Genomic DNA, 25764 nt, shown 5'->3' with positions numbered 1-25764 from the left:
AACCCCATCTCTAAAAAAAATTTTTTTAATTAGTTGGGCATGGTAGCACACACCTATTGTCCCAGCAACTCAGGAGGCTGAGGCAGGAGGGTTGTCTAAGCCCAAGAGTTTGAGGCTGCAGTGAGCTATGATCATGCCATTGCACTAAAGCCTGGGTGATAGAGGGGGACCCTATCTCTAAGAAAATGAAAAGAAAAATACATAAGAAAAACATAAAAACTACAATTAAGACTGTATGTCGTGACCAGGCGCAGTGGCTCACACCTGTAATCCCAGCACTTTGGGAGGCTGAGGTGGGTGGATCACTTGAGGCCAGGAGTTCAAGACCAGCCTGGTTAACATGGTAAAACCCCATCTCTACGAAAAAATACAAAAATTAGCTGAGTGTGGTGGCGCATGCCTGTAGTCCTAGCTACTTGGGAAGCTGAGGCATGAGAATCACTTGAACCCGCAAACAACAACAACAAAAAGAAAATGACTCTATGTGGAGCATCAAAACTCCACTACAGGTCTTAAGGAATTGATTATCTTCTGTAATCACTGGGCAGATATGGTAGATTTGTAGTATCAATTACATGCTTAATTCTTCCCCTTTCCTATTCTAACGTTGGAACATTGGTGGGGAGAGTGGGGTCCTAAGACATAGGATAGGGATGTTTGAGCAGAGAAAAATGAAGCTGAAAACTCTGAACATCCATCTTCCCCTGAACATCCATCTTTCCCTAAATCTCTTTCTGAGGAAACCAGCCTCCTATGCATAGAGGCTTCCAGTGATTGCACTTGGGCAAGCTCCTTCACAAGCTGATACATGCTCTCCTCAGAACTTACCAGCTGGGGCTAGGCACGGTAGCTCAGGCCTGTAATCCCAGCCTTTGGGAGGCTGAGGTGGGAGGACTGCTTGAGCCCAGGAGTTCAAGACTAGCCTAGGCAACACAGCAAGGCTCTGTCTTTAAAAAAAAAAATTTTTTTTTAATTAGCCATGCATGGTGGTTTGTGCCTGTAGTCCCAGCTACTCAGAGGGTTGAGGTGGGAGGATCACGTGAGCCCAGGCGTTCAAAGTTGCAATGAGCCATGATCACACCATTGCACTCCAGTCTGAACAACAAAGCAAGACTCTCCCTGTCTCCAAAAAGTAATAATAAAATAAAGAATTTACCCTTACTACCTATTAATGCCTCCAGTTAAATCCCGACATAGCCTAGTCAGAGAAGTATGAGGCCTTCTCTGGACAGAGAAAGCCTACCTAGGAGAACTAAAGGCCTTGCCATTTTAATCAGTGGGAACTTGAAAGGCATATATGGGAATACATTTAAGGTTAGATCATGGCAAATTTATTGGCATGGGTGCACTTACTTAAAAATCAAGAGTTAATATCTCGGCATTAATAATTTGGTAGGATGAGGCTTAAATTCAGTAATAGCCTATAGATAAGATGGCCAAAATGCCAGAAATTCCTGGGCATATTGTAGAGGAGAAAACACAAAGGCTCCTTAGCCATTGTTAATTTTCCCCATATCATTAAGGAATACAATGATGATGGAAGCACTACCATTTCACAAGGAGCTCTAAAGTAGCTGTCTTTGTTGTCAAGAGATGATGGTGGTGAACACTGTAGTGGAACTGGGTTTGCTGATCTTAGTGGGAACATTAGAATCCCAAGGCAATAGAGGACACATAATAGCATATAAATATCAGACACAGGCTGGACACAGTGGCTGACGTCTGTAATCCCAGCAGTTTGGGAGGCCGACGCAGGCAGATCACTTGAGGGCAGGAGTTTGAGACCAGCCTGGCCAACATGGTGAAACTTCATCTCTAGTAAAAATACAAAAGTTAGCTGGGTGTGGTAGTGCCTGCCTGTGGTCTCAGCTACTCAGGAGGCTGAGGCAAGAGAATGGCTTGAGCCTGGGAGATGGAGGTTGCAGTGAGCTGAGATCATGCCCCTGCACTCCAGCCTGGGCAACAGAGCAAGACTCTGTCTCAAAAAAAAAAAATATATATATATATATATATATATATACACACACACACACACACACATATACACACACATATATATACATATATATACACACACACATACATATCTCTCTCTCAGAGACAAAGTAGGCACAATTACCAAAATAAGTCAGAGGAGAGAACGTTAACCAGAGTATTTTGACCCACAGGGAAAAGTGATAATGGCTAAATGATCATGAGGTCCCTGGAAATAAAATAGATTAAGTAACCTACCAAGGTGCTGCTTGACATATATAGGTGGAAAAATTCTTGTGTTTTTGTAGTAAAATTTGAAGCATCTCATCTAGCTCCCAGACTTGGTACTCCTTCACTGATGGAAAGAGACTGGATCCTTTGACGAACGGGGCAATGCAATCACGGCTGTATACCATGAATTGTTCCCTAATCCAGTGGGGTTCCCAAACTTGTCTGCACATTAGAACACCTTAGGATTCTAAAGCCCAGTCCACAACCCAGACTAATTAAATAATAATCTTGGGGAAGACCCGGGCAGTATTTTTTCAAGTTCCCCAGATACTTCCAGTGAGCAGACATGTTGGGAGAATCATTGCCCTAAGCCTTTTCCATAGGGACCAGTGACCATTCACTAGAGAAAGGTAAATATCCAAAATTCTTTTTTTTTTTTTTTTTTTTGAGACAAGGTCTTGCTCTGTTGTCACCCAGGCTGGACTGCAGTGGCATAATCTCAGCTCACTGCAACCTCTGCCTCCCGAATAGCTGGAACTACAGGTGTGCACCACCACTCCCAGCTAGTTTTCTGTATTTTTGGTAGAGATGGGGTTTCGGCATCTTGGCCAGGCTGGCTAGAATTCTTAAGGCACTGTCTCTTAACTTGTACTAATACTAGAAACCAAAAACTCTACCCTGGACGACTAGTCAGAATAGGGGACCTACGGAAGTCAAGTGATGGAATCTTGGCCAGGCTGTGGCTGACAGTGGATCCAGAAGGACCCATACTGTGGTTACTTCTCCAGTCCTAGATGTGTAGTAGTGATATATATCTTTTAATAACAATCTTTATTTTGGTTTCCTGATCCATGGAGGGATTGCTATTATGGTGGAAAGTGCTACACAGCAGCTTAGGTCTGCCTTCTACCACTCCTCATTAAGATAGTAAAGGAAAAGCAGGGATATACCCTGAAGAAATGGCAGATATTGGTCAAGCACAGTGGCTCATGCCTGTAACGCCAGCACTTAGGGAGGCCAAGGCAGGAGGATTACTTGACCCCAGGAGTTTGAGACCAGCCTATATAACATGGCAAGACTCCATTTCTACAAAACATAAAAAGCAAAATAGAAAAACCAAAAGAAATTGCAGAGATTAGTGCCACCATGCTGCCATGGTGATTCATACCACATTCCCATTTAAATTTCCTGTGGCCACCAGATGCATCATAGAGAATGAAAGTATAAAAACCAGATGGCTAGTGAAGAATGACAGTGGACTGCAAACTTTAATTAGGTAGGGATGCCAATTATGGTTGCTGTTCTAGGTGTGGTATCTTCTTTGGAAGAAATTAATATACATGTTGACATGATACTGATATTGATCTGGAAATGTCCCCCCACCCCAATTCTAATTATAAGGAGAATCAGAAACAGACTACATTTAAATAGGAGGAACAACAGTAAGTCCTTACTGTCTTGTCTCAGGCTACATCAACTCTCCTGTTCTCTACATTGTATGAAGGGACCTTGATGGTCTTGCTATTCCATAGAACATCACACTGATTTATTAGAGTAATGAAATTATATTAAATGAAACTGATGAGAAGTAGGCAGCATTCTACATGCTTTGGTAAGACATAACGCATGCTAGAAGGTGCAAGATGAACCTTGAAAAACTTCCAGGACTTGTCACAGGTTTCTAGGGGTCCAATGGCCAGAGAGATGTTAAGATATCCACAATATCCATACTTTTTTCTCTTCATTAACTGATCAGATGGAACTCCTTGTGATGACAGTTTATGTGGGTTGAGGGAGAAGTGCTGAAGGATTAGAGGCAGGTACTATAGGAGTCTGAGTCACCGCTCATTCATGGTTCCAGTCCCATATGTAGTGCACTGCTCCTGTGCTCATCCAGTTGTACAGTTTGGTTGAGTCAAATAACAACAATTCATGATGGGCAGTTTGATTCACACAGTCACTTGATGTCCCATGGTCGGGTGTTACATCTCTTCCAGGTGCCAGTAGCAAATCAAGGGGTGCTTTTCAAAGAAAAAACAAAATGAATCAAAACCATGGCTAAGGAAGATACGGTCTTACTCCTAAACCTTAAATTAAGGTCTATGTTGTAATTCTTGTACTGAAACTTGCCAGAGGCTTCATATAACATCTCTCCTACATTAACTTCCAATACCATTGGGTCTACAGGATCATAAAGCCTAAGTCTGAGCCCTACCCCACTCAAAACTGGTAATTTTTTTTGAGACGGAGTCTCACTCTGTTGCCCACGCTGGAATGCAGTGGCAAGGTATCAGCTCACTGCAACCTCTGCCTCTCAGGTTCAAGCGCTTCTCCTAACTCAGCCTCCTGAGTAGCTGGGATTACAAGCATGCACCACCACTTCCGGCTATTTTTTTATTTTTAGTAGAGACGGAATTTCACCACGTTGGGCAGGCTGGCTTTGACCTCCTGACTTCAGGTGATCCGCCCACCTCGACCTCCCAAAGTGCTGGGATTACAGGCGTGAGCCACCATGCCTGGCCAAAACTGGTAGTCTTATAGTTACAGTTAAGCCTCTGAGAACAGCTTACCCAATTGTACTGTGTTTTGTTGTCTCCAAATCTAAAGATGCCTGCCACATGTTTTGCCTTTTTCTTTGTTGTGACAGTGGAAAATACAACTTGTCACTAACAAGTGCCTTTAAATAGGGGTAGGTGTTTGGTTTTGGTCTAGCTTTTCTAGTTGTTCACAGCAGAAGTATGATCAAAACCACTGAGTTCTTAATTATCAGAAGTGAAACTTGAGGGGTTTTTTTTTGTTTTTTTTTTTTAAGACACTTTCTGTTGCTCAGGCTGGAGTGTACTGGCCTCATCATTGCCCACTGCAGCTTTGAAATCCTGGCCTCAATTGATTCTCCCACCTCAGCCTTCTTGAGTAGCTGAGATTACAGGTTTGTACCACCATGCCCGGCATTTTTTTGTTTTGTTTTGTTTTTTTCTGGTAGAAACAGGGTCTCACTATGTTGCCTAGGCTGATCTCAAACTCCTGGTCTCAAGTGATTCTCCTGCTTTGGCATCCCAAAGCACTGCATTTACAGGCATGAGGCACCTCACCCAGCAAAGAGGACTCTTTTTTTTTTTTTTAATATCAAAAACTTTACTCCCTCAGTCAAAATACACAAGGTAGTTGTTGTGCATATATGTAGTCTATAGATAATGCTTGGTACATAAATATCTAGGTCTATGGCAATAACTGTTACTTAGGGACTCAAAGTAGGTTTGAGTCCCTCAAAGAAGCTTAACACTGCTAAAAGCAAAGGCATACTCCTAGAAAAGTAAAGGTATGTTCCAAAGAATATGAGGATCACAGTTCAGTAAGAGATACCCTGTATAAAAGCAGAGATAAAGTTTTTCTCCTCTATACAATGGGACACGATTGAAAAGTTCTTTATTGTGCTATATTATAATGAAAGCTGTGTTTAATTTAATGGTGATCTGCAAGATAGTCTGGAGAAGGAAAAGCAGAGGCAGAGACGCCCACTACGAATTTACAGTAATGGACCAAATATGAGTTGAGAGGCATCATAGTGTAATGAGAAGAATGTTTACATTAGAATCATAGGACTGGTAATAATGACTGATCCTGTTACCTTGGGCAAGTCATTTAACCTGTCTGATTCTGCATCCTTATTTATATGTCACTCACCTTGTAGTGACCTTGTAGGCCCTCAATACTTGAGTGATGAAATGTTAATCACTTCTGCTTAACTCAGAGTGATTATATAATGATGAAAATCTTTTAAAATGTATAAACTTATACAATTTAAGGTGTAATATGCATTGAAGGCCTAAATAAGTAGAAAGGGACACTTATAAGAAAAGGGAAGGGTGAAAGGTAAAGATGACTCCAATATACTGAATCTCAGTCTTGGTGACTGGAAAAGTATATTCACTTAAGTAGACTGGTTAGGAGAGTAACTGGGTTTTGGAAATCTGGACAAGGTTAGGGAAAAAACAGTGATTTATTTAAATTGTCAAGATATTCAGCAGTAACTAAAAACTGAACAACGAAGTTACTCTTAATATATGTAATAGCTTCCCATTACATGTATTAGTTTCACATATTCTTAGGTATTTTTCATATGAGAATGTTCTATCTCCTCGATAAAACTGTATGTTCTTAGACAAAGAGGTTATCTCCTGGGGAATTTGTATTCCCTCCTCATTTAAAAGTAAACCACCTATATCCACTAAAGTTCCATCTGTTCTGTCCAATTTATTGGTAAACAAATTACATAGGGCATTGACTGGTTTAAAGATTATTTGTTAGTTCCTTTGGTCCTTCCAGTTTAATACCAAATTGCTATACTTTTTTTTTTTTTTTAAGAGTCTTGTTCTGTCACCCAGACTCGAGTGCAGTGGCACGATCTCAGCTCACTGCAGCAACCTCTGCCTCTTGGGTTCAAGCGATTCTCCTGCCTCAGCCTCCCAAGTAGCTGGGACTACAGGTGCCTGCCACCATGCCTGGCTAATTTTTGTACCAAACTGCTATACTTTAAAAAAAAAAAGATATATAATAGTTTACATATTTATGAGGTATATGAGCTATTTTGTTACCTTGACTGTGTATACATCACCTCGAATATTTCTCATTTCTAAGTGCTGGGAACATTTCAAGTCTTCTCTCCTAGCTATTTTAAAATACAAAAAGCATTCACTGTTACTAACTATAGTTACCCTACTCTGCTGTTAAACATTCCTTTGTTCCATAGCTCACTGTATGTTTGTACCCATTCACCAACTTCTCTTCATCCCCCCCAACCCAGACACCTTTCCCAGCTTCTGGCAACCATCATTCTACTCTCTGCCTCCATGAGATCAACATGTTTAGCTTCCACATGAGTGAGAGAACATGTGATATTTTTCATTGTGTGCCTGGCTTATTTCACTTAACACAATAACCTCCAGTACCTTCCATGTTTCTGCAGAGGAAATGATTTCCTTCTTTTTTATGGCCAAATAGTATTCATCATGTATAATATAGGTAACACATTTTCTTTATCCATTCATCTGTTGATGGACACTTAGGTTGATTCTGTTCTTTGCTACTGTGAATAGTGCTACATTGAACTGATTTATTTTCCTTTGAATAACTACACAATAGTGGGATTGACAGATCATATGGCAGTTCTTTCAGTTTTTTGGGAAATACTATGTTTCCATAGAGGCTGTACTAATTTACATTCCCACTGACAGTGTAAAAGAATTTTCTTCTGCATCCTTACCAGCATCTGTTATTTTCTGTCTTTTTAGTAATAACCACTCTGTCATAGGTGATACCTTATTGTGGTTTTCATTTACATCTTTCTGATGATTAGTGATATTAAGCATTTTTCATATACTTATTGGGCATTTGTGTCTTCTTCTGAGAAATGTCTATTCATATCCCTTGCTCACTTTTAATGGGTTTTTTTTTTTTTACTGTTAAGTTCTTGTATATTCTCAACATTAGTCCCTTGTTGGATTAATAGTTTGTAAATATTTTCTTCCATACAAGTGGTTATCTCTTTACTCTGCTGTTTTCTTTGCTGAGCTTTTTAGTTTAATATAGTCCAATTTGGCTATTTTTGTCTTTGCTTTTTGTGCTTTTGAGGTCTTAGCCATAAAATCTTTGCCTACGACCAATGTCCTGAAGTGGTTTTCCTGTTTTCTTCTAGTAGTTTTATAGCTTCAGGTCTTACATTTATGTCTGAACTCCTCTTTATGTGCATCACTCTAAACAGTTTTTACTACTAGTACCTTGTAAAGCATAAAGCAAATGCCTTATTCAAAATCGTATGAGGCCAGGTGCGGTAACTCACACTGTAATCGTGGCACTTCAGGAAGCTGAGGCGGGCAGAATGCTTGATCCCAGGAGTTCAAGACAAGCCTGGGCAATATGGCGAAACCCTGTTTCTACAAAAGATAAAAAAAAAATTAGCTGGGTGTGGTGGCAAGCGCCTGTAGTCCCAGCTCCTTGGTGGGGGTGGCTGAGGTGGGAGGATCACTTGAGCCTGGGGGGTTGAGGCTGCAGTGAGCCATGATGGCGCCACTGCACTCCAGCCTAGGTGACAGAGTGAGACCCTGTCTCAAAAAAGAAAGAAGAAAGTGATATGATACATTTCTTTCTTTTACATTTTAAATGTATATGCCTTTCATTTAGACCCTAAAGTATAAGACAGTTTCTATTCCATATAAAATCCTTAGTCAGTTTCTCCCAGTTTTTAAAAAATTTAATTGTAACAGCCATTCAACTTTAGCGTAGATTTATCTTTTATACTAAGAATTTCCCTTCCCTCCCTCTCCCCGCAAGTTTATTTGGTTTTCTCTGGACTGCTATAGTATTTTACTGAATCTGTCTGGGAACTTAAATTCCTAACAACATCCAGAAGCTTCAGTAACTCTGGAAAAAAAGAGCTTCATCCATTAAAAAGCTGCTTTGGGAAGGGCGGAGCAAGATGGCTGAATAGGAACAGCTCCAGTCTCCAACTCCCAGCGCGAGCGACACAGAAGACAGGAACGGAGCTCATCGCCAGCAACGGATCAAAGCTGGACGGAGAATGACTTTCACGAGATGAGAGAAGAAGGCTTCAGACCATCAAACTTCTCAGAGCTAAAGGAGGAATTATGTACCCAGTGCAAAGAAACTAAAAATCTTGAAAAAAGAGTAGAAGAATTGATAACCAGAATAATTAATGCAGAGAAGGCCATAAACGAACTGACAGAGATGAAAACCATGACACGAGAAATACGTGACAAATGCACAAGCTTCAGTAACCGACTCGATCAACTGGAAGAAAGAGTATCAGCGATTGAGGATCAAATGAATGAAATGAAGCGAGAAAAGAAACCAAAAGAAAAAAGAAGAAAAAGAAATGAACAAAGCCTGCAAGAAGTATGGGATTATGTAAACAAAAACCAAATCTACGTCTGATTGGGGTGCCTGAAAGTGAGGGGGAAAATGGAACCAAGTTGGAAAACACTCTTCAGGATATCATCCAGGAGAACTTCCCCAACCTAGTAGGGCAGGCCAACATTCAAATTCAAGAAATACAGAGAACGCCACAAAGATACTCCTCCAGAAGAGCAACTCCAAGACACATAATTGCCAGATTCACCAAAGTTGAAATGAAGGAAAAAATCTTAAGGGCAGCCAGAGAGAAAGGTCGGGTTACCCACAAAGGGAAGCCCATCAGACTGACAGCAGATCTCTCGGCAGAAACTCTACAAGCCAGAAGAGAGTGGGGGCCAATATTCAACATTCTTAAAGAACAGAATTTTAAACCCAGAATTTCATATCCAGCCAAACTAAGTTTCATAAGTGAAGGAGACATAAAATCCTCTACAGATAAGCAAATGCTTAGAGATTTTGTCACCACCTGGCCTGCCTTACAAGAGACCCTGAAGGAAGCCCTAAACATGGAAAGGAACAACCGGTACCAGCCATTGCAAAAACATGCCAAAATGTAAAGATTATCGAGGCTAGGAAGAAACTGCATCAACTAACGAGCAAAATAACCAGTTAATATCATAATGGCAGGATCAAGTTCACACATAACAATATTAACCTTAAATGTAAATGGACTAAATGGTCCAATTAAAAGACACAGACTGGCAAACTGGATAAAGAGTCAAGACCCATCAGTCTGCTGTCTTCAGGAGACCCATCTCACATGCAGAGACATACATAGGCTCAAAATAAAGGGATGGAGGAAGATCTACCAAGCAAATGGAGAACAAAAAAAAGCAGGGGTTGCAATACTAGTCTCTGATAAAACAGACTTTAAACCATCAAAGATCAAAAGAGACAAAGAAAGCCATTACATAATGGTAAAGGGATCAATTCAACAGGAAGAGCTAACTATCCTAAATATATATGCACCCAATACAGGAGCACCCAGATTCATAAAGCAAGTCCTCAGGGACTTACAAAGAGACTTAGACTCCCATACAATAATAATGGGAGACTTCAACACCCCACTGTCAACATTAGACAGATCAACGAGACAGAAAGTTAACAAGGATATCCAGGAATTGAACTCATCTCTGCACCAAGCAGACCTAATAGACATCTACAGAACTCTCTACCCCAAATCAACAGAATATACATTCTTCTCAGCACCACATCACACTTATTCCAAAACTGACCACATAATTGGAAGTAAAGCACTCCTCAGCAAATGTACAAGAACAGATATTATAACAAACTGTCTCTCAGACCACAGTGCAATCAAACTAGAACTCAGGACTAAGAAACTCAATCAAAACCGCTCAACTACATGGAAAACTGAATACCCTGCTCCTGAATGACTACTGGGTACATAACGAAATGAAGGCAGAAATAAAGAAGTTCTTTGAAAACAATGAGAACAAAGATACAACATACCAGAATCTCTGGGACACATTTAAAGCAGTGTGTAGAGGGAAATTTATAGCACTAAATGCCCACAAGAGAAAGCTGGAAAGATCTAAAATTGACACTCTCACATCACAATGAAAAGAACTAGAGAAGCAAGAGCAAACACATTCAAAAGCTAGCAGAAGACAAGAAATAAAATCAGAGCAGAACTGAAGGAGATAGAGACACAAAATCCCTCCAAAAAATCACTGAATCCAGGAGTTGGTTTTTTGAAAAGATCAACAAAATTGATAAGACCGCTAGCAAGACTAATAAAGAAGAAAAGAGAGAAGAATCAAATAGATGCAATAAAAAATGATAAAGAGGATATCACCACCGACCCGACAGAAATACAAACTACCATCAGAGAATACTATAAACACCTCTACGCAAATCAACTGGAAAATGTGGAAGAAATGGATAATTTCCTGGACACTTACACTCTCCCAAGACTAAACCAGGAAGAAGCTGAATCCCTGAATAGACCAATAGGAGGCTCCGAAATTGAGGCAATAATTAATAGCCTACCAACCAAAAAAAGTCCAGGACCAGATGGATTCACAGCTGAATTCTACCAGAGGTACAAGGAGGAGCTGGTACCATTCTTTCTGAAACTATTCCAATCTATAGAAAAAGAGGGAATCCTCCCTAACTCATTTTATGAGGCCAACATGATCCTGATACCAAAGCCTGGCAGAAACACAACAAAAAAAGAGAATTTTAGACCAATATCCCTGATGAACATCGATGCAAAAATCCTCAATAAAATACTGGCAAACCGGATCCAGCAGCACATCAAAAAGCTTATCCACCATGATCAAGTGGGTTTCATCCCTGGGATGCAAGGCTGGTTCAACATACACAAATCAATAAACGTAATCCAGCATATATAAACAGAACCAAAGACAAAAACCACATGATTATCTCAATAGATGCAGAAAAGGCCTTTGGCAAAATTCAACAGCCCTTCATGCTAAAAACGCTCAATAAATTCGGTATTAATGGAATGTATCTCAAAATAATAAGGGCTATTTATGACAAACCCACAGCCAATATCATACTGAATGGGCAAAAACTGGAAAAATTCCCTTTGAAAACTGGCACAAGACAGGGATGCCCTCTCTCACCACTCCTATTCAACACAGTGTTGGAAGTTCTGGCTAGGGCAATCAGGCAAGAGAAAGAAATAAAGGGTATTCAGTTAGGAAAAGAAGAAGTCAAATTGTCCCTGTTTGCAGATGACATGATTGTATATTTAGAAAACCCCATCATCTCAGCCCAAAATCTCCTTAAGCTGATAAGCAACTTCAGCAAAGTCTCAGGATACAAAATTAATGTGCAAAAATCACAAGCATTCTTATACACCAGTAACAGACAAACAGAGAGCCAAATCATGAATGAACTTCCGTTCACAATTGCTTCAGAGAGAATAAAATACCTAGGAATCCAACTTACAAGGGATGTAAAGGACCTCTTCAAGGAGAACTACAAACCACTGCTCAGTGAAATAAAAGAGGCACAAACAAATGGAAGAATATACCATGCTCATGGATACGAAGAATCAATATCGTGAAAATGGCCATACTGCCCAAGGTAATTTATAGATTCAATGCCATCCCCATCAAGCTACCAATGAGTTTCTTCACAGAATTGTAAAAAACGGCTTTAAAGTTCATATGGAACCAAAAAAGAGCCCGCATTGCCAAGACAATCCTAAGTCAAAAGAACAAAGCCGGAGGCATCACGCTACCTGACTTCAAACTATACTACAAGGTTACAGTAACCAAAACAGCATGGTACTGGTACCAAAACAGAGATATAGACCAATGGAACAGAACAGAGCCCTCAGAAATAATACCACACATCTACAGCCATCTGGTCTTTGATAAACCTGAGAAAAACAAGAAATGGGGAAAGGATTCCCTATTTAATAAATGGTGCTGGGAAAATTGGCTAGCCATAAGTAGAAAGCTGAAACTGGATCTTTCGTTACTCCTTATACGAAAATTAATTCAAGATGGATTAGAGACTTAAATGTTAGACCTAATACCATAAAAACCCTAGAAGAAAACCTAGGTAATACCATTCAGGACATAGGCATGGGCAAGGACTTCATGTCTAAAACACCAAAAGCAAAGGCAACAAAAGCCAAAATTGACAAATGGGATCTAATTAAACTAAAGAACTTCTGCACAGCAAAAGAAACTACCATCAGAGTAACAGGAAACCTACAGAATGGGAGAAAATTTTTGCAATCTACTCATCTGACAAAGGGCTAATATCCAGAACCTACAAAGAACTCAAACAAATTTACAAGAAAAAAACAAACAACCCCATCAAAAAGTGGGCAAAGGATATGAACAGACATTTCTCAAAAGAAGACATTCATACAGCCAACAGACACATGAAAAAATGCTCATCATCACTGGCCATCAGAGAAATGCAAATCAAAACCACAATGAGATACCATCCCACACCAGTAAGAGTGGCAATCATTAAAAAGTCAGGAAACAACAGGTGCTGGAGAGGATGTGGAGAAATAGGAACACTTTTACACTGTTGGTGGGATTGTAAACTAGTTCAACCATTATGGAAAACAGTATGGCGATTCCTCAAGGATCTAGAACTAGATGTACCATATGACCCAGCCATCCCATTACCGGGTATATACCCAAAGGATTATAAATCATGCTGCTATAAAGACACATGCACACGTATATTTATTGCGGCACTATTCACAATAGCAAAGACTTGGAATCAACCCAAATGTCCAACAGTGACGGACTGGATTAAGAAAATGTAGCACATATACACCATGGAATACTATGCAGCCATAAAAAAGGATGAGTTCGTGTCCTTTGTAGGGACATGGATGCAGCTGGAAACCATCATTCTCAGCAAAGTATTGCAAGATCAGAAAACCAAACACCACATGTTCTCACTCATAGGTGGGGAACTGAGCAATGAGATCACTTGGACTCAGGAAGGGGAACATCACACACTGAGGCCTATCACAAGGAGGGGGGAGGGGTCAGGGATTGCATTCGGAGTTATACCTGATGTAAATGACGAGCTGATGGGTGCTGACGAGTTGATGGGTGCAGCACACCAACATGGCACAAGTATACATATGTAACAAACCTGCACGCTATGCACATGTACCCTAGAACTTAAAGTATTAAAAAAAAAAAAAAAAAAAAAAAGCTGATGTGGGCATTAGAAAAAACTCTCCTCTTGTATTGTCTTTTGCTCCCTCACATGAATAGAATTTTGGTTAGATAGAGCTATTTGCCTTTCCCTTTTTTTCTTTTTCTCTTTTTTTTGCCTAGCACAGTTTTGTTTAGCATCCTTTCTAGTTCTACTTCAAATGTAACATTTTATGCTTTTACTTGAGACCACAGAACTACTGTATTAGTATCCCCCCTTATCCAGTAGTCAGACTTTGCCTTTCTCTACCTTAGAGAATTTGCAAGTAAGGAAAACATTGAACACCAAGAAAACTAGGTGTTAAAGCTTTATTCTGTAACAGAAATATTTCTTTTTGAGAGTTAAGTGTCTCACAAAGGTAAACTCTCCATCTAACTGATGCCTCGATTATTCATTACTGCTGACAGAAGTCAGTCAACTTGAAGGGTCATGTCATCACAAGTGTGCTGGTAAAAAAATGTTTAACAACTAGTCTGAATTAGGGAGCAGCAGGCAGAGATCTGATCTGTGGTGTTTGCACATTTCCCTGGGGTAAGTACTCCTATGTGGTACTGTGTCATGTTGCCAAAGAACATCACTGAACACAGAGCTGGGAAGAGGTGCACACTATCAAACTGTAATACTTCCACCATGCAGATACAATAGACATAGCCACAAAAACACGAAACACAGTTAAAGGTATAGCATACCTCAGAGATATTGTGGATTTCGTTCGTGTGAATTTTTCCATTTCCTAGTGCATATGAAAGTTACGTTTACACTATATTAAATGTGCAATAGCATTATGTCTAACGACTGTAGAAACATTTTTTTTGAGACAGACTATTGCTCTGTCACCAGGTTGGAGTGCAGTGGGAAGATCATGGCTCACAGCAGCCTCAACCTCCCAGGTTCCAGCAATCCTCCCACTTCAGCCTCCCAAATATCTGGGACTACAGCTATTATAGAAAATTTTAGAAAAAAAATTTTTTTTTGAGATGGAGCTTCACTCTGTCGCCCAAACTGGAGTGCAGTGGTGCGATCTCGGCTCACTGCAAGCTCCACCTCCCAGGTTCATGCCATTCTCCTGCCTCAGCCACCCAAGTACCTGGGACTATAGGCGCCCGCCACCACGCCTGGCTAATTTTTTTGTATTTTTAGTACAGATGGGGTTTCACCGTATTAGGATGGTCTCGATCTCCTGACCTTGTGATCTGCCTCCTTCGGCCTCCCAAAGTGCTGGCATTACAGGTGTGAGCCACTGCGCCCTGCCGAAAAATTCTTTGTAGAGACAGGATCACTGTGTTGCCTAAGCCTGTCTCAAACTCCTGGACCAAGCGATCCTCCCACCTCAGCCTCCCAAAATGCTGGGATTACAGGCACGACCCATTGCACCTGGCCTGTACATACTTTAACTAAAAAATACTTTATTGCTAAAACATACTAACAAAGTGAGCACATGCTGTTGGAAAAATGGCAACACAAATTTGCTCAATATGGGCTGCCACAAACTTGCAATTTGTAAAATATACCATATCCATGAAGTTCAATAAAATGAGGTATGTCTGTAGTAGAATAAACTAGGAAGTGAGTTTTGAGTATTTATTATTGAGCTTTATTTAATAGATTTTAATACAATTGTCAGTTTCTCTAATTAATTTTTAATAATGGCTGTGTTTAACAGTAAGCCTGCAGAATTCCTAAAATTTTTAAATTGACCCTTGTAAGCTGTTCCAAGCCAGTTCTAACTACTGCCTATACTCTTAATTGTGGAGGTCACTTAGGGACTAGTCAATATGGGTTGAGGTGGTTCTGCTAGCTAATAATTTAAAAAATAGATATAGTGTGACTGTTCTTTTAGAAGCTGTCTAGCAGGTTTCACCCAAAAACCCACAAAAAAAAAAATTGACCTAATACTCAGATTTATATAGCGAAACCTTAAATTTTGCTATCTCGCAAAGTAAAGTTTGTCATGCTTTTTCATATTCCTCCAGGTATATGTTACCTTGTTATGACTTTATTAGTTAAAAAAAATTTAAGGCCACTCCCATACGTGTCACCTGTAATTAAATACTGGCAAAAGGAATACAATAAACAATGGGAAAAAAAACAGACATTTCAGCAAAGAAGATATGTGGATGACAAAGAAGCACATGAAAAGATGCCAATATCATTAGTCACTAGGAAAATGCAAATTAAAATGACAATGAAATACCACTACACACGTATTACAACGGCCAAAATTGAAAAGACTAACCCTACCAGTCAGGAGAAATTGGAACACTCATATATAGCTTGTGGGACCATAAAGTGGTAAAAAACACTTGGGAAAGCAGTTTGGCAGTTTCTTAAAAAGTTAAACACATATCTACCATATGATCTAGCTATTCCACTCCTAAGCTACTTACTCAAGAGAAATTAAAACATATGCCCATATAAACACTTACACAGTATGTTCATAGTAGCCCTATGTGTAATAAGACAAAAATTGGAACAGGCTGGGTGGAGTGCCTCACTCCTGTAATCCCAGCACTTGAGGAGGCCAAGCCGAGCGGATAACCTGAGGTCAGGAGTTCGAGACCAGCCTGGCCAACATGGTGAAACCCCATCTCTACTAAAACATAAAAAAATTAGCCGACATGGTGGCGGGTGCCTATAGTCCCAGCTACTCGGGAGGCTGAGACAGGAGAATCACCTGAACCCGGGAAGTGGAGGTTACAGTAAGCCAAGATTGCGCCACTGCACTCCAGCCTGGGTGACAATAAGACTCAGTCCCCCCCCAAAAAAAACTGGAAACAAACCAAATGTCCACTGACTGGTGAATGGATAAATTGTGGCAAATACATACAATGGAACATTATTTAGCAATAAAAGAGAATGAGCTACTGAGAGACAATATATGTCTCAAAATAATTATGCTAAGTGAAAAAAGGCAGACAAGAAGGTGTACTGTGATTCAACTTCAATAAAGTTCTAGAAAATGCAAACTAATCTAACATGACAGAAAACAGATCAGAGGTGTCCTGTGGATAAGAAGACAGAGGGGTGGGGGAAGAACAAGAGAAAGGATTTATAAAAGAGCGTAAGGAAACTGGTGATGAAGTTCATTATCTTGATTTTGGTGAGCTTCATGGGTATATATGTATGTCAGCTTAACAAACTGTTTATTTAGGTATGTATAATTTATTGTATGTCAATTATATTTCAATAAAGCTGTTAAAAATATAACAATGTAGCTGTGGTCTGACTGGTAGAATGAGGAAAAGGTAACTGCTTTATGGCTAGACAACATAGTTCCTTTCTTTCAGGATTAAACTGAAATAGGTTCTTTGGGCAGCTAACAAGCACATATCTGGCTTACATTGAGATGTTAGGCAACTGAAATTCTCATGTTTTTATTACATGTCTGCTGGTAAGCCAGATTCTCTTCCTCTGAGTGCCTGTCTTTATATGTTTGTCCCTAATATACTTCATATTATAGTCATCCTCCGGTATCCATGAGGGATTGTTTCCAGAACCACTCCCAGATACCAAAATCCAAGGATGCTTAAATCCATGATACAAAATGCCATAATATTTGCATATAACTTATACACATCCTCCTTAGATTGCTTATAATACTTAGTACAGTGTAAACACTCTGTAAATATACTGTATTGTTTAGGGAACAGTAACAAGAAAAAAGTATGTATGTTCAGAAAATATGCAATTAAAAATGTGTATTTTGGATCCACGGTTGGTTGAATCCATGGATGTGCAACTCACAGATCTGGAGGGCTGATTGTATTTGTTTTACATGTTACTATTACTCATAATGAAGTTTCCTCATTGTAACTTAAGATATTTTATATTTGTTAGAATGCTGATTCTGCAGACTGTGATAAGTGAACACTAAGGATACCCGCAGAGCCATCAGGGTATCCTGAGAGAGTGGGGATTAGAGATGGATGGAAAAGGAGAAAGAATCTGAGTAGGCAAGTTCAAAAATTAGCCAGGCCTAGTGGCATATGCCTGTAGTCTCAGCTACTTGGGAAGCTGAGGTGGGAGGACTGCTTGAGCCCTGGAGGCAGAGGCTTCAGTGAGCCAGGATGGTGCTACTACACTCCAACTTGGGTAATGGAGAGACCCTGTTTCAAAACAAACAAGAGACAAGACAAAAAAAAATACTTGAATCTTCGGTTTTTTTGTTTCATTTTGTTTCGGACAGGGTCTCACTCTGTCACCCAGGCTCGAGTGCAGTGGCCTGATCACAGGTCACTGCAACCTTGACCTCCTGGGCTCAAGTAATCCTCCCACCTCAGCCTCCCTAGTATCTGGGATGACTGGTGCACACCACGCCGTGCTGATTTTTTATTTTCTGTACAGACGGGTTTTGCCATGTTGCCTAAGATGGTCTATAACTCCTGGGTTTAAGCAATCCACCCTGCCTTGGCCTCCGAAAGTGCTGGGATTACAGCTATGCACCACCACACCCGGCCCTCAATCTTGTGACCTTTTCTATTGGGTCTAATTTGTTAGGTAGGGGCTGGGGGCTGAAGTCGTGGTGGGAGGGAAACTAGGATCAAATGAGTTTTTTAACCCTTTACCCATGGTTTCCCTGCTAGCTGCTTGCTTATAATCATATATAAACACTAAAGTCATACTTGCAGAAATAAAAACCCTTATGGAAACTTAACAGGGTGTATATTTATTTTAGGAACAAAAGTATAAGAAAAGTTGACTCTTGTGAAACTGCTCTTCTCCATAGAAAAGGGGGGGAAAGAAAGTTTACTGGTTTCTGTTAGGAAGCAATTGATAATGGCAGTGGAGAGGAATGTAAATTAATGGATTTGGCACTAAAAAAGAAAAGGTAACCCAGCACTAACCCAAAACATACAGTAACACTCAAGAAGGCTGAATGTACAGATTCCTTAACCACCATTCTCCAACTTTCCAAAGCTTTCATCCAACCACTCAAAACGTGATTTTACCCTCAGTCAATTCTTCCTATTTGGCTTCAGTACTTGCCCTGAGCCACAGGAATTCTGATGGGCAGAGGGGTAGGTCGGTCCTCCTGTATCAATTTGGAATTCTATGAAGCATTTTCTCATAAGTGTAATATATAAAGGCAGGATGGGGTTTAAAGCCTTTTGTGAACTGACCTGCAGGCACAACTACTTTTCTATAAGAAATTATGTCCTGGGCCGGGCGCGGTGGCTCAAGCCTGTAATCCCAGCACTTTGGGAGGCCGAGACGGGCGGATCACAAGGTCAGGAGATCGAGACCATCCTGGCTAACCCGGTGAAACCCCGTCTCTACTAAAAAATACAAAAAACTAGCCGGGTGAGGTGGCGGGCGCCTGTGGTCCCAGCTACTCGGGAGGCTGAGGCAGGAGAATGGCGTAAACCCGGGAGGCGGAGCTTGCAGTGAGCTGAGATCCGGCCGCTGCACTCCAGCCCGGGAGACAGAGCGAGACTCCGTCTCAAAAAAAAAAAAAAAAAGAAATTATGTCCTGAGTTCCAGAATGGGAATAAACCTTAAAATGCTTCTAACCTCTTTAAAGCCCTTTTACTTCCATGTCAGAATCAGGTTTATTAATTTATCTGTTCTACCTGCCTAGCATTTCTTGACTTGAAAGTCACAAGGTCAAACTTAACAAATTCCACTTTAGGTATGTGACAAAAGGATTTTTATAATCTCTATCTACATCAAACTAAATTCTTTGAATTCTTTACATGAAGTTTTTTTCCATTTTGTGATTTTAGTAATCTATAATTACTGTAAGCACAGTCCCAGTCACCTTGATTCCCACTTATACTAAGTACTGCCATGTGATTTTAGAGCCTGTGTTTTATTTAGGTTTATGATCTTGTTGGCAACACATAACAGTATTTTGTCTTAGGCAGATGGAACAGAAATAGATAATAAATTCTTTTTTCTGGCCACATGAAAACCAAATGATATCAGTCAACGAATGAACAAAAGTCTCCCAAAGGTTCTAGTAAAGTGGTAAGAGAACTGAGACACAGATCACAGCAGTTAGTACAGACACGGCCAAATTTAAAAGAAATGAAATGTGGCGGTTAGTCCTATATTTGAGTTTCAAGAGGAGATTTGATTTGCAAAAAAAATTGTAGCATGTGTTTCCACTGTAAACTTTAGTTTCATAGTTCTTTAAGAGCTAAAAACATAGGAAGTTCATACTATTATGTTTCAAGTTATTTTATTAGAATATCACATTTTGGTTTTTTTTTCTATAAACTTTTTTCTTTTTTTGAGACAGGGTCTCACTTTCACCGAGGCTAGAGTGCAATGGTGCGATCATGGCTCACTGCAGCCTTGATCTTCTGGGCTCAAGGGATCCTACCACCTCAGCTTCCAGAGTAGCTGGGAACACAGGCGCATGCCACTACGCCTAATTTTTTTGTAGAGACACAGTTTCATCATGTTGCACAGGCCAGGCTGATCTCAAACTCTTGGACTCAAGCGATCCTCCCGCTTTGGCCTCCCAAAGTGCTGGAATTACATACATAAGCCACTGTGCCTGGCTTGATTTTATTGTAACATTCTAATAAAAGTAACTGGAGGGAGAATCCCCCCAAAATATTTTTTAGGCAAGCTTGACCCAGTAAATAAACTAAATTTACTTCCTGTACTGAGAATCCCTCCCGAAATATTTTTTAGGCAAGTTCGACCCAGTAAATAAACTAAATTTATTTCCTGTACTATCTCTTATTAGTGCAACTATTTCAGATCTTTCTCACATTTCTTCTGGATTATTTCATTGACATCCTGTTTTTCTTGCCTCTAGTCTCCATCCCAATACATACTTTGGGCACATGCTTCAACACTGCTATCACAGTAATCTTTTTGCCATCAAAATCTGATCAAGCCAGTTTTGTTAAAAATTCAATTCCTCCATCCCATGCCATCCCATCCCCTTCGGAATAAAAGGCCCTCAAGATCTCCAGTCATGTCTTTCAAATCTGTCTTGTCCCCTCATCTTTTCTGTCTTCTCATTCTCTCCTTGCCGCTCCCCCCGCCACCTCAACCTCCCAATACTGCAGCCAAAGTTTTTTTAGTTTCAAAAACTTACCAAGTCAACTCTGAGACTTTGCATGCTGTTTCACCTGCCTAGGAGCTTCCCTCACAATTTTTTTTTCCAACTTTGCCTTGCTCCCTTTTTTTCATTTAATACAACTCTCTTCCTCAGAGAAACTTTCCCTGACCACCCCCAGCTGAGTTCAGTACATTAATAGTGCTCTGTGCACACATTTATGTCACTGAACCCACTCTATGATGTTGTCTGATGCTTACTGGTCTCCTCAAAAGACTTTCTTATAGGTGACATCTGTTTCTTTTGTTTATGTATCTTGTGTCTAGCACATAATAGTAATTCGATGTTTTTTACATAAATAGAAAAATAGGAGTGAGTCTATCAACAGATCTCTACTACATTAACATTCTTTGTCCGAAACCTGAAAGACTTCCACTTGCCTGTTCGGACCTAAGTATCACTGATTGACAAACTGAATGGCAATGTCTTTATCATGCCTCACCCTACACCAAAAGCAGTCTTACAAAGATTTTTTCTTTTTCTTTTCTTTTTTTTTTTTTTTACCTGTATTTGTAAGTAAACAAACTTTTTGGAAGACAGAATGCACTATTCTGGTCATTTCATATAAATAGAGTCAAACAGTATGTGGCCTTTTGTGTCTGGCTCTTTCACTTGTCAGAATGTTTTAAGGCTTCAAGATACATTTTGTAACATGTATTAGTACTTTGTTCCTTATAATAATAATAATAATATTCCATTATCCAAATATATCACATCTTCTTTATCCATTCATCCGCTAATGGACATTTGAGTTGTTTCTACTAAAAAGTAGAATAGTCCTACTCTGAACATTTGTGTATATATATAAGTTTTTGTGTGGAAAAATGCTCTATTTTTATCTCAAAGATTTGTGCATGGTTCATTACATGCCAAAAACCTTATTAAGGCCAAAATGATATTCTTAGCATGAAATAAAGTACAGTTTCTTAAATCATATTAATCTGACTTAATGAGATTCTGAATTGGTAAATATAGAAATTAATTTGAATTTTGTGCAAGCAATGTAAAATAACATTTGGTTGACCTGGGGTCCAAATTACTTGGTCCAGGCAGAATATGTAAATGAGCATTCTGAATATAAAATCTGGACCATAACATTTACAATTTAATTAAACTAATAAAATGGTATACACTGTACTAGAGCCAGTGTCTTTAGCAAGTTATAATATTCTGTAACAAAGTTAAAGATACATGAAAACATAGATACAATATTAACATAAATATATATAAGTTATGTTAATTATATAATTATATGCATCGGTACATTCTAATTAACCCCTTCTCAAGTTATTGTAATAATGTGGCCTCACTGAAAAATTCATGTAATATTAAGACCCTGGCACACCACCATTATTCAGATTAGTAAATTAATTGCCCATTTACTAGTAATGTTCTCCGAGACAGGGTCTCACTCTGTCACCAGGCTTGAATGTAGTGGCACAATCACAGCTCACTGCAGCCTCAACCTCCCAGGCTCAGGCAATCCTCCCACCTCAGCCTTCCAAATTGCTGGGACCCTAGGTGTGTACCACCAAGCTAGGCCAATTTTTTCATTATTTTTGTAGAGATCGGGTCACCCTATGTTATCCAGGCTGGTCTCAAACTCCTGGGCTCAAGTGATCATTCCACCTTCGCCTCACAAACTGCTGGGATTACAGGCGTGAGACAGCAGCCCGGCTTTAATTTTCTTGATCCTTTGTATTTTCTCACGTTTTATGTCAATTCATGCAAGATAATCTGATCTACTATGTTTACAAAGTTTTTAGGACTTCAAAATAGTATTAAGGAAGGGATTATTTTTAGTTAATTAAATTTTCAACATTTTTGTACCTTAATTTCTAAATGTAAATTTTCTTTCAGTATTTACTGCCAGAATTTTTTTATTTTTAGCATATTTCCAATTGCAATATAGAAAACATGATTATTTTCCTTTCTTGTTTCAAACGAGGACATTTCTACGATGGTAATTCAAGTAAGTGAAATGAATGAAAATGTTTTAACTTTATTTGCCACTGTAAAGTGGGCTCTTTGTAACAAGAGGTATGTGAATAATGTTTAAAAATTTGACTTAATCGTAGCCTGCTTTATCCTAAGGCATCAAAATGCTTCTAGGCTGTTTCTTTTGATTTTAACCATGGCAAAACATGAGCAGAAATGTAAGTCCACTAATGGAAATACAAACATGTATAAACAGAAAGCCCAATCAACCAATGAATTTACTTTAGTGCCTAACAAAAATGAGTTTGTGATTACACAATCCATTGCCTTTATGAGCATGGATACTCGAGAACTCCATATATATTAGGAATTGTTTTTTTTTTGAGACAGGGTCTCACTCTGTCGTCCAGACTGGAGTGCAGTGGTGTGATCCCGGCCCACCGCAACCTCCGCCTTCCAAGCTCAAGTGATTCTCCCGCCTCAGCCTCCCGAGATGCTGGGATTACAGGCGCCTGCCACCACACCCAGCTAATTTTTATATTTTTAGTAGAGATGGGGTTTCACCATGTTGGCCAGGCTGGTCTCGAACTCCTGACCTCATGTGATCCACCCGTCTCAGCCTCCCAAAGTGCTGGGATTACTAGGCGTGGCCATTACTACTACTATACATTTGTTTCACCCTATGGCCAGTTAATGTCTGTCTGGTTACTTTAATAACTGACATTTATACAACACTGTAGAGTCTACAGTGCCCTTTCACATATATTATGACATTTAAACCCCACAATCACTCTATGAGAAAGGATAGTTATTATTACTTACTTTAGCGGTGAAGAAACGGGGTCAGAACATAACCAGGCCAGTATCAAACAAATGGGAAGCAATAACAAATCTGGGTTCCTCCCTCCACCTTCATGCCTAATCCTGTGCTTTTAGTATATTTGGCTAGCTAGGAGAGAAAACATAGATTATTCAGGGAGGAAGGAGGGGCCAGAGGTGAGCCTCAAGAGCAGTTAGGCCATGAGGTAAGCACTTCAGTGCTTTGCTACTCACGGGGTGGTTCAGACTAGAAAAATCTGTATCACCTGGGCGCTAGTTAGAACTGTAGGCTCTCAGGCTCCATCTCTGCCCTACCAAATCAAAGCCGCAGTTTCAACAAAACCCCAGGTGGTTCCTATGGACGTTAGTTTGAGAAGCACTGCTTCACCAGTGACACTACATAGCCACTTGAACAGTATACATTAGACCACTTATATTCATCATTGTTGACGTGTTTTTATTAGGTAAAACTTTCTGCAACAGTTTTCAAATTAAGTGTATTTTTAAAACAAGCTTATTTTTCCATGTGATTGAAGATCTCCACTTCGGTAACTGGGGTCATTAAGGAATATTAGAAAACCTTAAGCTGGTCAGTGTTTACCCACCTTTAAATTCCTCATAAAAATTAAGGTCTTTCTTTTGCCTGAAGGATACACTAGAGAGGATAACTGCCCTCTCTATACTTTAAACCCTTGACTAAAACAGGCCAGTCCTATTCATGTAAATCCCATCTCCCAACTTGGATATTTCAGGAAGTATTGTATTGTTTTTATGACTCTAAACGCTACCTAATTTCTTAATTAGTCTCAACACTTTCTGCCTCAAGAACTGAAACACAGCAACAGAAGCTAAAGGTTGAGAATTTAAGCTTGTTCCCACATCTACACCTTGGCGGATGGCAGCGACTGATTACGGAGACGAGTGAAAACCCTGCCCCTAACACTCTCTGCCCTAGCCCCATCCACTCAATTGAGCCTGACTCAGCCCGATCCCTGCTCTTCTCCGTACTGCTCCTTCAGTGTCAGAGATACACTAGACTTCAGCACGTGAGAGCGCTGATGAGAGGCCAACCTGGGTCTATTTAAAACTACTATTCCCATCTTGAGGGGCGCCTACTCCCATAGAATAACCAGCCCAGGAAGGCAGGCGAGTAAATACTGCTCACCTGCTCCACCGGAAACCTCAAAATCCCGGCCCAACCTAGACTAAAGGTATCTGGTAATTAATCGTTGGCACCGCCCACCACACACTCCTGATTGGGCGCGTGAGAGAGGGCTGTGTCTGCGCGCGCTCTTACCAGTCCGGGGAATTCCATTTCCTCTTCCAACCACCAGTATAAGCATTCAGGGGCGGTGCTTTCCTGGCAGTGGCCCGCCCCAGTTCGAGCCGGTGCCTTACTGCGTCTCGCGAGATCTTGCACATTTTGGGGGCGGAACCCCGTCAGGAAGAGCGCACAAAACTGCTCTTAAGTCATTGCAGAGCTACCGCTTCGGTTAGCCAGCCACGAAGTTCTCGCGAGAGTCATCTCCTCAATACCAAGTGAGGAAACTGGGGGACGCTGTGGGGAGGGGCGTGGGGCTGGATCGCGCAGCGGCAGCTTCCTTTACCTTCCTCCCATGGTCTCCTTCCGGTTCTCGATGTTTCTCTGAGCCTAAGGGTTTCCGCCACTCGTCTACCCTCCCCCAGCCCATGATCCGCCTCCCTCCCCCGCCCTCCTGGTCCAATCTCCGATCTGTTTAGTAAGAAGGTGCTGTTCCGAGAAGGAGAAGGAAAAGGGCTTGGCACGTATTCACTCGGTCCCGGACGTGGGAAGCAAGCCGTCTGGCTTCGGCCTCACATCGGACCTGTGCTCGCGACGGCGGCGTTGGCGGACTGATCCGCGGCAGTGAAGAGGCAGGAGGAGGGGGAGGGGCGGAGCGTGGCAGCTGGCAGTAGTTCCGTCAGAGCGGACATCTTGTGGCTGTGTTGTGCGCGTGAGCCCCGTAGGGCCGGGGAGGCACCAGCTGCCGCGCGGGGAGGAGGCCGAGGCCGCAGCTTGAGGGAGGCCCCGGCCCCTCTGTACGCGTGGGTGTGGACGGCTAGGGCAGGGAAGGGAGGCCGGCCCA

At 40.7% G+C, this 25764-nt stretch overlaps 1 protein-coding gene and 1 long non-coding RNA gene across 4 annotated transcripts in view; one reads left to right on the top strand and one right to left on the bottom strand.

The window, feature by feature from the left end:
- Positions 1-3454: 3454 nt before the first annotated feature.
- Positions 3455-25345, bottom strand: LOC111547976. Its single transcript, XR_002733285.3, has 2 exons — positions 24957-25345; positions 3455-4226 (listed from the first exon to the last, which is right to left on the bottom strand). It is a non-coding gene; the product is annotated as an uncharacterized LOC111547976 (long non-coding RNA).
- Positions 24968-25764, top strand: part of UBE2D3 (ubiquitin conjugating enzyme E2 D3) — a 33291-nt gene continuing 32494 nt past the window's right edge. The window contains exon 1 of one of the 3 annotated variants that reach the window (XM_023220111.2): positions 24968-25198. The gene's annotated coding sequence lies outside the window, so the exon portion shown is untranslated. Of the gene's footprint in view, positions 25718-25764 lie in introns of all 3 variants that reach the window. The other 2 variants (XM_023220110.2, XM_023220108.2) reach the window with 2 other exon arrangements.

Source organism: Piliocolobus tephrosceles, chromosome 3 (genome assembly GCF_002776525.5).
Source record: "Piliocolobus tephrosceles isolate RC106 chromosome 3, ASM277652v3, whole genome shotgun sequence".
Classification (NCBI taxonomy): domain Eukaryota; kingdom Metazoa; phylum Chordata; class Mammalia; order Primates; family Cercopithecidae; genus Piliocolobus; species Piliocolobus tephrosceles.
The sequence above is the reverse complement of the archived record's forward strand: the minus strand, read 5'-3'. Positions and strand labels throughout refer to the sequence as shown.